The 9541-nt window shown below is 42.3% G+C and overlaps 1 long non-coding RNA gene across 1 annotated transcript; it reads left to right on the top strand.

Moving 5' to 3' along the window:
• The first annotated feature begins 1436 nt into the window (after window positions 1-1436).
• On the top strand, window positions 1437-6895 carry LOC119702203. The gene is made up of 3 exons (XR_005257282.1): window positions 1437-1864; window positions 2319-2488; window positions 3087-6895. It is a non-coding gene; the product is annotated as an uncharacterized LOC119702203 (long non-coding RNA).
• Window positions 6896-9541: the final 2646 nt, after the last annotated feature.

Raw genomic sequence — 9541 nt, 5'->3', positions numbered from 1 at the left:
TCAGCAGCTCAATTAAAACAAAGGCGGACACGGGTTTCCACAGAAAGGGCAAGTTGCCGATGTTTGCTTATGTGCAGGTGATGGGGCACAAGGTCCCAGTTTGTGGCTGTTTTTATAGTTTTAGAAGTTGCCTGAAGCATTGCAGGAGAAGTTTCTTCCAGCTCATTCCGTGGCCTGAGATGTAGTACCACACAGTGGTGTGAAACCTGCCCAGGGCAAGCTTGGTCTCGTCATCAGGACTTCCCAGCCCCATCCAGCTGGCGTTGGGCAAGGTGACTAACTCTGATCCTTGCAGCTCCCTCCTCCTCTCCTCAGGCACATGGAGAATAAGACAGTCTGTCAGATGGCACCAAGTCTTTCCAGTTTCTGTTTTCTTTCATCAGTATTTCTTTGGATTTTTAGTAAGAAAAAGAAGGTTAGCAATTATGTACTGTCTTATAGAGTACTTCCTTGCAATGAAATTTATCCAGCCCCTTAGTTTTTTGGTGAGTCTATTGCAGATTGTAGGATCTGCCTATAAGAAACCTCTGTGCAGAGACAGGCTTTTGCCCTGTTGTGGGTAGTTTCAATATGCCAAGAGTGCACATGTTAACCACCTTTCTTCCTACGGCTTAGTGTGAACTTTAGATGACACAGTCTGTGACCACGGGGTGCCTCGAAGAGAAAACCTGAGACTGTTAATTAGAATTTTTCAGGAGGGTAAAGTTGAAGTTGAAGAATGGGTTTAGTAAGGTTTCATAACGAGTGCTATTGAGGAAGATTTTACTCTGTGTTTTGAACTGGAGTTTTGTAGGGGCTGACAGCTTCATGTCTGTCTGTGTTGCTCTGCTGAGGTCTTGCTACAAAATGACGAAGGAACAAGTACCCTTTGCCAAAACACTGTTAGCCAGGATGTCCTGGGTAAACAGAGATTTTTAGAAAGTGTTATTTATAAAAGCTGGCAAATGAAACCATTGCATCAGTGAAGAATTCAACAACACTGTTAAATTACCAGAGTGAATTGACTAGTTGTGCATGTGGGCATATCTTCAACTAAATGATACTAGGCGGGGCTGCAAACTCTCCAAAGTACTGTTATTTTCAAGCTAAACCTCAGATAACCTCCAGCCCTTTAAAAATATCTGTTGCTGAAAATAAGTCCTCAGATAACCTTCATCCTTGGATAACCCACATAAAATCAAAGATGAGGAGCTAATAGGAGAAAGGGGGCTTGGAAATAAACTTGTTCTCATCTTGCCCACACATGTGAGCAACATGCTGCTGCTGACTAGCGGCTATTTTTACATATAGCCCATGTGTTATGAGCAAGAAAAAGGGTGCCTTTCTTCACTTAGCAGCAAGGTCACTGTCTGCCTGTTTAGCCAGGGGTGGCCCTGGTTTTCTGTTTATCAGGAGCTGTGGATACTGCTGGCGCTCACATTCTTACTGTTGGCTTCATTATCTAGGGCTCCACACACTCGCCTGGGTAGGACACAAACAATCCTTGAGCAGACCTAGGGAAGATGCAAATAAGGGTGGAATGGGTCTCAGAAAAGTGCCCTCAAATCGTCTGAGTCCTTCTGAGAGGATGTCTGCAAGAACTAAAGGGAGCAGTGGCTTCTCCTAGATGACAATGAAGTTGTAGAAGTTAAAAGGCTTTAAAAGGTTTAGAGTATTTCTGCTATGTCCGGAGATGTGAAGAGGACACACTCCAAAAGAAAAAAAAAAAAAGAAAAGAAAAAAAAGAAAAAAAAGAAAAAGAAAAAAAAAAAAAAAGAAAAAAAAAGAAAAAAAAAGAAAAAAAGAAAAAAAAAAAGGAGTCAACTTTCTGTGCTACCCACCTGAGCACTGAGTCTTCAGCTGTGACAGGAGACTTCAGAGCAAGGTAAGGAAGAAACTAACCAGTCAGAAACACATAGCCAGATGCACACTGGGGAAAAAAATCCAACACTTCCAGGTTTCTGCAGGTGAGCTGCTGAAGCCCCAGCTCATGCACTTACAGTTTGATAGCCCGTGATGAGTGAATATAGAGTCCCCCAGGGTGGGAAGTCTCCTGTCGCTCAATGAACAGGATTAAAAAGAATCTGTGCTGTTTGTGAACATTCCTGGAGGTGCATGATTTTTTTTCTGCAAAGCAAGGAGATCATGCACAGCACTTGGCAAAATGTTCAGCTCAATGCAGGGGCACAGAGGTTTGATAAAGCAGTTTGCTGCCCCAGATAGCTCCTCTGGGTGGGATTTGGCAGCTCTAATGGAGGCTGAGAGTAAGGTTTGAATTCATTCATCTGACAATAGAAACCTGAGCCAAAGCTAACACAGAGTTTTATGCTCATTTACAGACCTCTACAGACTAAAGGGTTCATAAAGGAGTTCACTGATACCTTGTTGACAATGGTGATGAAATACCCTGACTTGTCATCCTGGGAGATTTCAACACACACATCGACAAGGCTGCAGATATGAAGTCCCACAAACTCACCTCCTGGCTTTCCTCCCAAACACTCTCCGGGTATTTCTACATCGACATTTACAGTCAGCCTCAAGGGGTCCCTGTTACTGGCTCTGAGTGGCATGTGTCACCCTGACAGGAAATTTCAGTGAGCTGCATGCAGGGTTTACTGAAGTTCCCTACTTATGGGCAGTACCAAGAAGAGGTCAGAATCCAGGATCACAGGGTGTGGTTGTGTGCTGAATTCCTCTGCCCAATGCCTGCAAACATGCTGAGGAGAGGGTGATAGGATGAGGGAGAGGATGAAAGATGGAGCTGAACTTTAGCTATATTTGGGGGCCACAGTGTAGGTGTTTATTTGGTATAAGCATAATGATGACCTTAGTGTTACTTCTCGCTATCATCGTTGATCATCTTCTCTCATTTAATCTGTGTGCTCTTTGATTTGATCCATACTGAACAAGAAAAGTGTGGACCAGCTGCCTGGGGTAAGCAAGACATTTGATCCCCACAATTGGGCCAGAGCAGACTAGATCAGGTAGGGTTAGCAGAGGAGGTACCAAGCTGGGTGCAGGGGATCGTGGGATGGAGGATTCTCAAGGTGTGGGACTCAGGGGACTTCTTGCTCTGATTTAGCTTTTATCAATTTTCCTCCTAGCATGCCCCTGGAAGAGCAGCGCTGCACAGGTGGGCCAAGGTGCTGAGGATTAGGGAAGTTCCTCCTCCCCTGCATGAGTCCCTTAAGGTTCTCAGTCCCCAGAAGCACCTCATTCCCTTCACCCTCACAGAGTGCCTCAGAGCTGCTGTCCTGCTGGATTGGAGAGGAGAGATAAGGAAGCCACGGCAGGAACCAGGAGAGCAACCCTGAAAAAAAATCTGCCTTCATGTGTCTGGTTCTGACCTTGGTGACACTGCATGAGAGGCCAAGGAGATTTCCTGAGCTGCAACAGCAAAGCAGCAAACACCTCTGTATCCTCTTGCAGGGATACCTCCAGTCAAAGTGGCCACAGGGAAAAGCCAGCAATCATGCTGCTAAGAACCCTGGGTGATGACTCAAGGGATTCACTAAAGTCCAAATTGGCTGTCAAACCAAGAGTGGGCAAGGAGCTGTGGAGGTTTGTTACCTTTTTGAAATTTGTTTTCTTTGTTTTCAAATCATGTACAACCTTTGGGAGATGTTTCTTGGCAAAAAAGTAAGTTATGCTCCTGCCCACACAAGCTCTGATAGATAAATTTGAGTTGAAATCAAAACACTCAGCTATAGACTTTGGTTTTTTTTTTTCCTCTCTCTCTTCAGATTGGACTGTGAAATAGAGAGCATGATTTTCTTGCCTTAACTTTGGTTTTTCCCCTGTCTGTTTTGGTTTCCTAATGAACAGTCATAGATCCTCTATGGTATCCTGCTACTGTAGGAAAAACTGGACAGAAACAAACCTAGTTGCTGAAATAATGATGAGGAAAATGTCCCTTTGCTTCCTGTTGACAGAAGTAGCTCATTGCTAGTCAATTAGGCCTTTGACATGATCATCAGAATAAAGCTGTTAATGTAAATGGAGACATGTATTTTTAAAATTACTTGCTAGAAAACTCACAGTCATCATTCCCAAAATCAGTGAATCTTGTCTCACAGGTGCAGTTACCACGAACTTTTTTAGTGTTTTTATTTTCATCCAAGCATAACAGAACTTGACTCTAGATCACATACCTTCTGTTACTGAAATCTGAGTAATGCATTAAGTAATGGACGAATCTGTCTGGATTGACTAATGTGGTTACAGGATTTCATCCTGATTTGAGATGCATGAATCAGGGATGAGAAGAGCCATTTTTAATAACGTGCAGATACCCCTTGGGGACCCCAGGAGGAGGGGGCTGTTTGGGTGCCCGCACTCCCCACCTGCATGTGCCACCCACCCACCTCCCTGCCTTCTTTTTTTCTCTGCCCCCTTTTTTTTGTCATTTTTTCCTGGAGCATTGCCTAAAGGAATGAATTAAGGCTGTTAGGGTCTGGGTTGATGTTGTGATGTTTATAGCCCCAAAAGCGTGATGATTGTTTTATGGTGTTTGTGTTTTGGCATCAGTGATGCCGTGATGTTTGCGCTGCGATGTTGTCATCTGGGGAGGGCAGGGCCACGGCTACATTACATATATGTATCCCATGCGTGGTGTAAAATGCACATATAAATCATACAAATGCTGAGTTCCTGGGACGTGGGATAGGGGCCCTCATCCCCCAAGCAAGTGCTCGTGAGGAACAAGTGCGCAGTTGCGCAGCCAGGCATGAAATGGCTGAGGGTGACTTGCAAACCCAACAGCCAGCCAGGATGGCCAGCACTGCAGGATACCATGCAATCTTCTGTCAAAAGAAATGCCACATATTGGACTAAAAGTATGCAGCTCTTGCTTGTGTCTTCAGACAACTCTCCTTAGCAAGGTGGAAGTGGGCTTTGGGGCCAGGATGCACGGTCTGGAATTGCTGGTGTTCCCATATGGGTGCTGAGGTGGGCACTTAAATTTCTTCAGAGTGGTGTGGTATTTATGGATGAAGCCCTTGTCCAGGAGAACTTCCTGCTCTGCTCTTACTGGGCCTCTCACAGGGGCTGCTGGAGCCAAAGCAGAGTGATAGACCAGACCAGCAGAAACAGCAGTGCAGCCCAGAGGAAAAGAGTTTCTCAGGAAATATCGTCACTACTCTCTGCTCACAAATAAATCACAATTTGATTTTTGGGAGCAATTTCTCTCTGAGCTAAAGACTATTCTGATGCCTGCTCTTTCCCAATATATCTTTCAGCAGCTGAAGTGCTGCTGAAGACATCATAATGCAAATTGAAATACTTTTCTGCTCTCATCCATCAGACCTGGTAGTGCTTCCCTGCATATCTTGTGGACCTTTAAGTTGAGTGTGAACCATGTTTCTGTCTCAGTGACCACATGTGAGAACTGTGCATTTCATGATCTCTTCCCCCCCACCCCTTACTATTGTTATCAAACTTTTGTCACCAGTTTCTGTTTCATTAGCCAATGTGTAATCTGTAAATGCCAGACCCCTGGTCCCATCCACAGGGCAGATTTAAATGTCCTTCTTTAGCTAAACTGTGTTTTTTGCTTGATCTGTCAGCACTCTTACTGCATATGCTCCAACAAACCAAGTGCCTTTGTTCTCCTAAAGCAATCCTGCCTCAGGCTATCCTTCCAGTAGAACATTAGTTCTTTTGTTTGGATAAAAGGGTGTCATCACTCATTCATGATGAGAATATGATTCAGCCCCTTCTCCTCACATTCACGGTCCAGTCTTCATAAATACTTGCTTTTACAGCATATTGTATGTGTATTCAAACGGCTGACATCAGTGGGCCAAATTGTGCCCTAACATGAATGTGCTCCAGTCCTGCTGTTCACGTTGGAGGAATTGTGGAGAGCCTAAATTGGAAGAAAGTATGATCTGTACCCAGTCCCATTCAGATGTTTGCATGTTTGGGTTTTTTTAGTGCCATTAAAAATTTTAAATAAAATGTTCCCTCATCTGAAACAAGTGAGGTTTAAACAGCAGCCCACTAAAGTACATGTGATTGTTTTCCCACCTGCTTTGCTGAACTTTTGGTCCATGCCTACCAAGAAACCTCCTTAGTGTTGCTATTATCATGTCAGCTTCAGATAGATGGGCAAAATTTTGGGTGCTCAATTGAATTTACTGGAGGTGCACTTCTAAAACTTCCCCGTTACGTGTACCTTCTTCTTTACTGAACTAAGTATTTGACTACTGCAATTTCTCTCCTAGGAAGATGTATTTGGGCAGGAATACCACTGAAAGGCAGTGAATAACAACAACAACAACAACAACACCCACTAGAGCTTCTTGCTCTGCTCCTGAAACTTCAGAATTGTTATTATGTCTGTAAAGCAGGGAGTGGCAAGTACAATAATTTCTCTCTGCTCTGTGGTTCCACCACTCTCTGATTTTCCAAATCAGAGCTGTACATGAACAGTATAAAGTGTATGGACTGTGTCCCAAACTGGATCTCTGCCAGTTCAAGGGAGAACTGAGGATGTGAAAAGACTTCTAAAATGTATAAAAATACTTGGACTGCATTGATTTAGCTTTATGCTAGGTTTATTTAATGGTAGTGAGGGTGTGGTGTAAATCCCTATAGTTTGGGTTTTTTTTTTCTGGGCAAAACCTCCTAAAATTTGCTGCAATCGAGCTGAAAGATATAGAGAGATACAGGATACAAGTGACTTTAAAATAATTCCTCACAACATCTGTTAACACTGAGACGAGCTAATGTTGCTTTATTTCAAGAACTAAGGAAGTGGAAAAGAGCCTTAAGGAAAACACATTAGGATAAGGTTAAGGAAGAACGTAGAGCATATGGTGGCACATGGGTAAGGAGGCCGGGATTATCTCGGTTAATAACTCACCCAACACACTGCTTTTCTAATCTCTTAATTTCCATATTTACCTTAAAGTGCTTTAAATAAGAGTTTGCCAGACCTAACTGTAGCTATTCAGTGTATTAGAAAGTTTCTGATTGGTGTGAAAGGATTTGTGATTAGCCAAACATTTAATGGCCCTCTTGGTAATGTGTTAGGAAGCCTTCCTGACATCAAAATTTATTTTAAAGGAAAGCTTGCCGTAACAGTTAGAAAAGCCTCTAAAAGCTCATCTGGTAAGCCTTGATAACTTTTTAGAAGCTACTCCAATGTACATTGAAGCAACCAGAAAGGCTCCCAGTGACTTCAGGATACATTTTATTGGAACTTAAGCAAGGAGTTGGCTAAAGTGGGTATCTGCTTTGAAGATGTTAACATTCACAGGACTATACAACATCCATGAATGATGTGTTCTAGTACCTATTCTGCTTATTTTATTAAGTAAGAGTATTTTTCATAAATCTACTCTCAACATTACCAGGACAAAGAGAATTTTCAGTTCTGGGCTTGTCTTAGAAGGCAGTCAGTTTGTTGTTAGTTAATTTGATTGGAAAATTAACGGGGCACGTAACTGGATGAATGGTGTTGAGAGACTTTATGGTTCTGTCTCTTCATTGCTGAATGACATATTGGATACCTTATGTGGAAAATGATGGCAAAAAGTGAAGTTATTCAGCAATTATTTTTCTTTTTTAATTGTTGGGCTTTCTGACTGACAGATAGCAGCATATCTGCTGTATGAATCTTAACTTTTCCTCTCCAGAAAGGGTGATGGGACTTTATGGGAATTCTTGCTTGTAAGTGTCATCATGAAAACAGGACCTGCAAAGCCTTCTCTGTGATTCACCACAACAAAAGATCTTTTGTTTTAAAAGCCAGACAAGACTGGTATTGGGCTGCATACTTGAGTAACACGTCATGTACAAAACCAACCACTTAAAATCATGGAAAATTCAGGACATCATAAATCTTACACCAACTGCATCATTTTATTTATTCAAATTTTTTTCAGATATTTAAAATAAACAAAATGTGTTCCTTCATAGGCTGTAAGCACTATGCCAATTTAGAACTGCAAAACTGAAATGCAATATAATTGACTCACTGCTTCTACCAAACTGAAGTAAATAAACACTGGAGCCCCATTCATCAACCAGTCCTCTTAAGGTTCCTCAAAGAGCAGATCTAGCACATGGGTCTGGTAGCATGTCTAAAAATCAACAAACACAGGTGGTGTCAGACTACAGGAAGGGATTTATGAAGCCCTGGAAGATTTCTGTATTTTGCTGGCTATACCTTCTCTATTATATTGAAGGGAACATAATCCAGTCTCAATGTTTCTAATGCCTGCATCTCTGAGAGATACATGACCAAGTATTTGTCTTAGGAAAGATCTTCCCTAGAGGCTCTGGGCTTCCTGTGTCCAAACCATCATATTCAAATCAGTCAGGCCACTCAAAAGGGGCCAACCTGGGTCCCAGAGCAGGATGTGCATCCCAGGTGTGTGATTGCCTTCTGTGCCACAACCTGCTTCCAATTAAATTGCAATGTAGGCCATGTGAAGGATGTGCTGCAGGACTAAGCCAGAAATGGCAAAAACACAGATGATGAGTAGAAATTATACATCTGAAAGTAATGACTGTGAACATTGAGGCAGGCATATGCAATAGAATCTCTGAGGATCACTGTCAGAAGTGAATGTAGCCCCACTGAAGGAAGAGAACCATCTAGAAAAGAGGGCCTTTGTATGAATGGTGTGCTGGAGGATCAGAAGAGGATGGCACTGGGTAGAAGTGGGAAGAATTGCAGAAGCAATTACAGACCTCACGAGACTTGGAGAAACTGAGGAGGTCTTAAACCACTAGTCTTGTTAAGTTTCATTACCCTGGATTCAAAGAAAAAGACTGTGATGACAGCCCTGAATTTGTTAGGTGGCCTTCTGGGATGTACATTTGAATCCCTAAAGCAGAGGGAGACAACCTGAAGAGAGTGTCTGGGATGTAACACACAGCTGGGTGCTGCAAGCTGACCACATTTGGAGATGGAAAGATGGCTTTGAGGATGTTTGTCTACCTTCTCCAAGCAGAAAAACAGGTAAAGTTTGGGTATAATTTACTCACTGGGGAGGTAAACCATTTACTGATGGAGGAGTTGGTTTGAATACCCAGGAGGATATTAAAGTCATAATGAAGAAGAAATTTAAAAGAGGGACAATACACTTTTGCTCAGCAGAAAATCAGTCTCCCAAGCAAGTGAAGAATGAAGCTGTCCAAGGACATGATGTCAACAAGTTCAGTCATTCCTGACCCACCAGTGTTGGGTAACTTGGTGTATATTTCATGCAATGGTACCAAAGTTGGGTAAGATAATATGCACAAGTAGAATATTAAGTGGATGGCAAAAATTAGACAAGTATGTTTGTTTCTGTTTCTTTGTGACTTAAATAAAACATCTGTTTGAGGCAGTCTGAATATTTTTCTCATTCTAAGTGTGAATAAAAAGAAAATGAATATGCAACTTTGACCACAAAAACTAACTATAATCTAGCATATTTTAAAACTATATTTTTAAAGTCAGAATAAAATTGGAAAACAAAGGATAGATTTGCTAGGAGAGTGGGCTCAAAGGGTCCTTATTCAGAGATTAGGATGCTCACCCAAAACAACAGGGGTTCAGGCTTCT

The sequence above is a fragment of the Motacilla alba genome, chromosome 1 (assembly GCF_015832195.1).
Source record: "Motacilla alba alba isolate MOTALB_02 chromosome 1, Motacilla_alba_V1.0_pri, whole genome shotgun sequence".
NCBI classification, from domain to species: Eukaryota; Metazoa; Chordata; class Aves; order Passeriformes; family Motacillidae; genus Motacilla; species Motacilla alba.
Note: the sequence above shows the minus strand (reverse complement) of the source record. Positions and strands in the feature narration are given on the sequence as shown.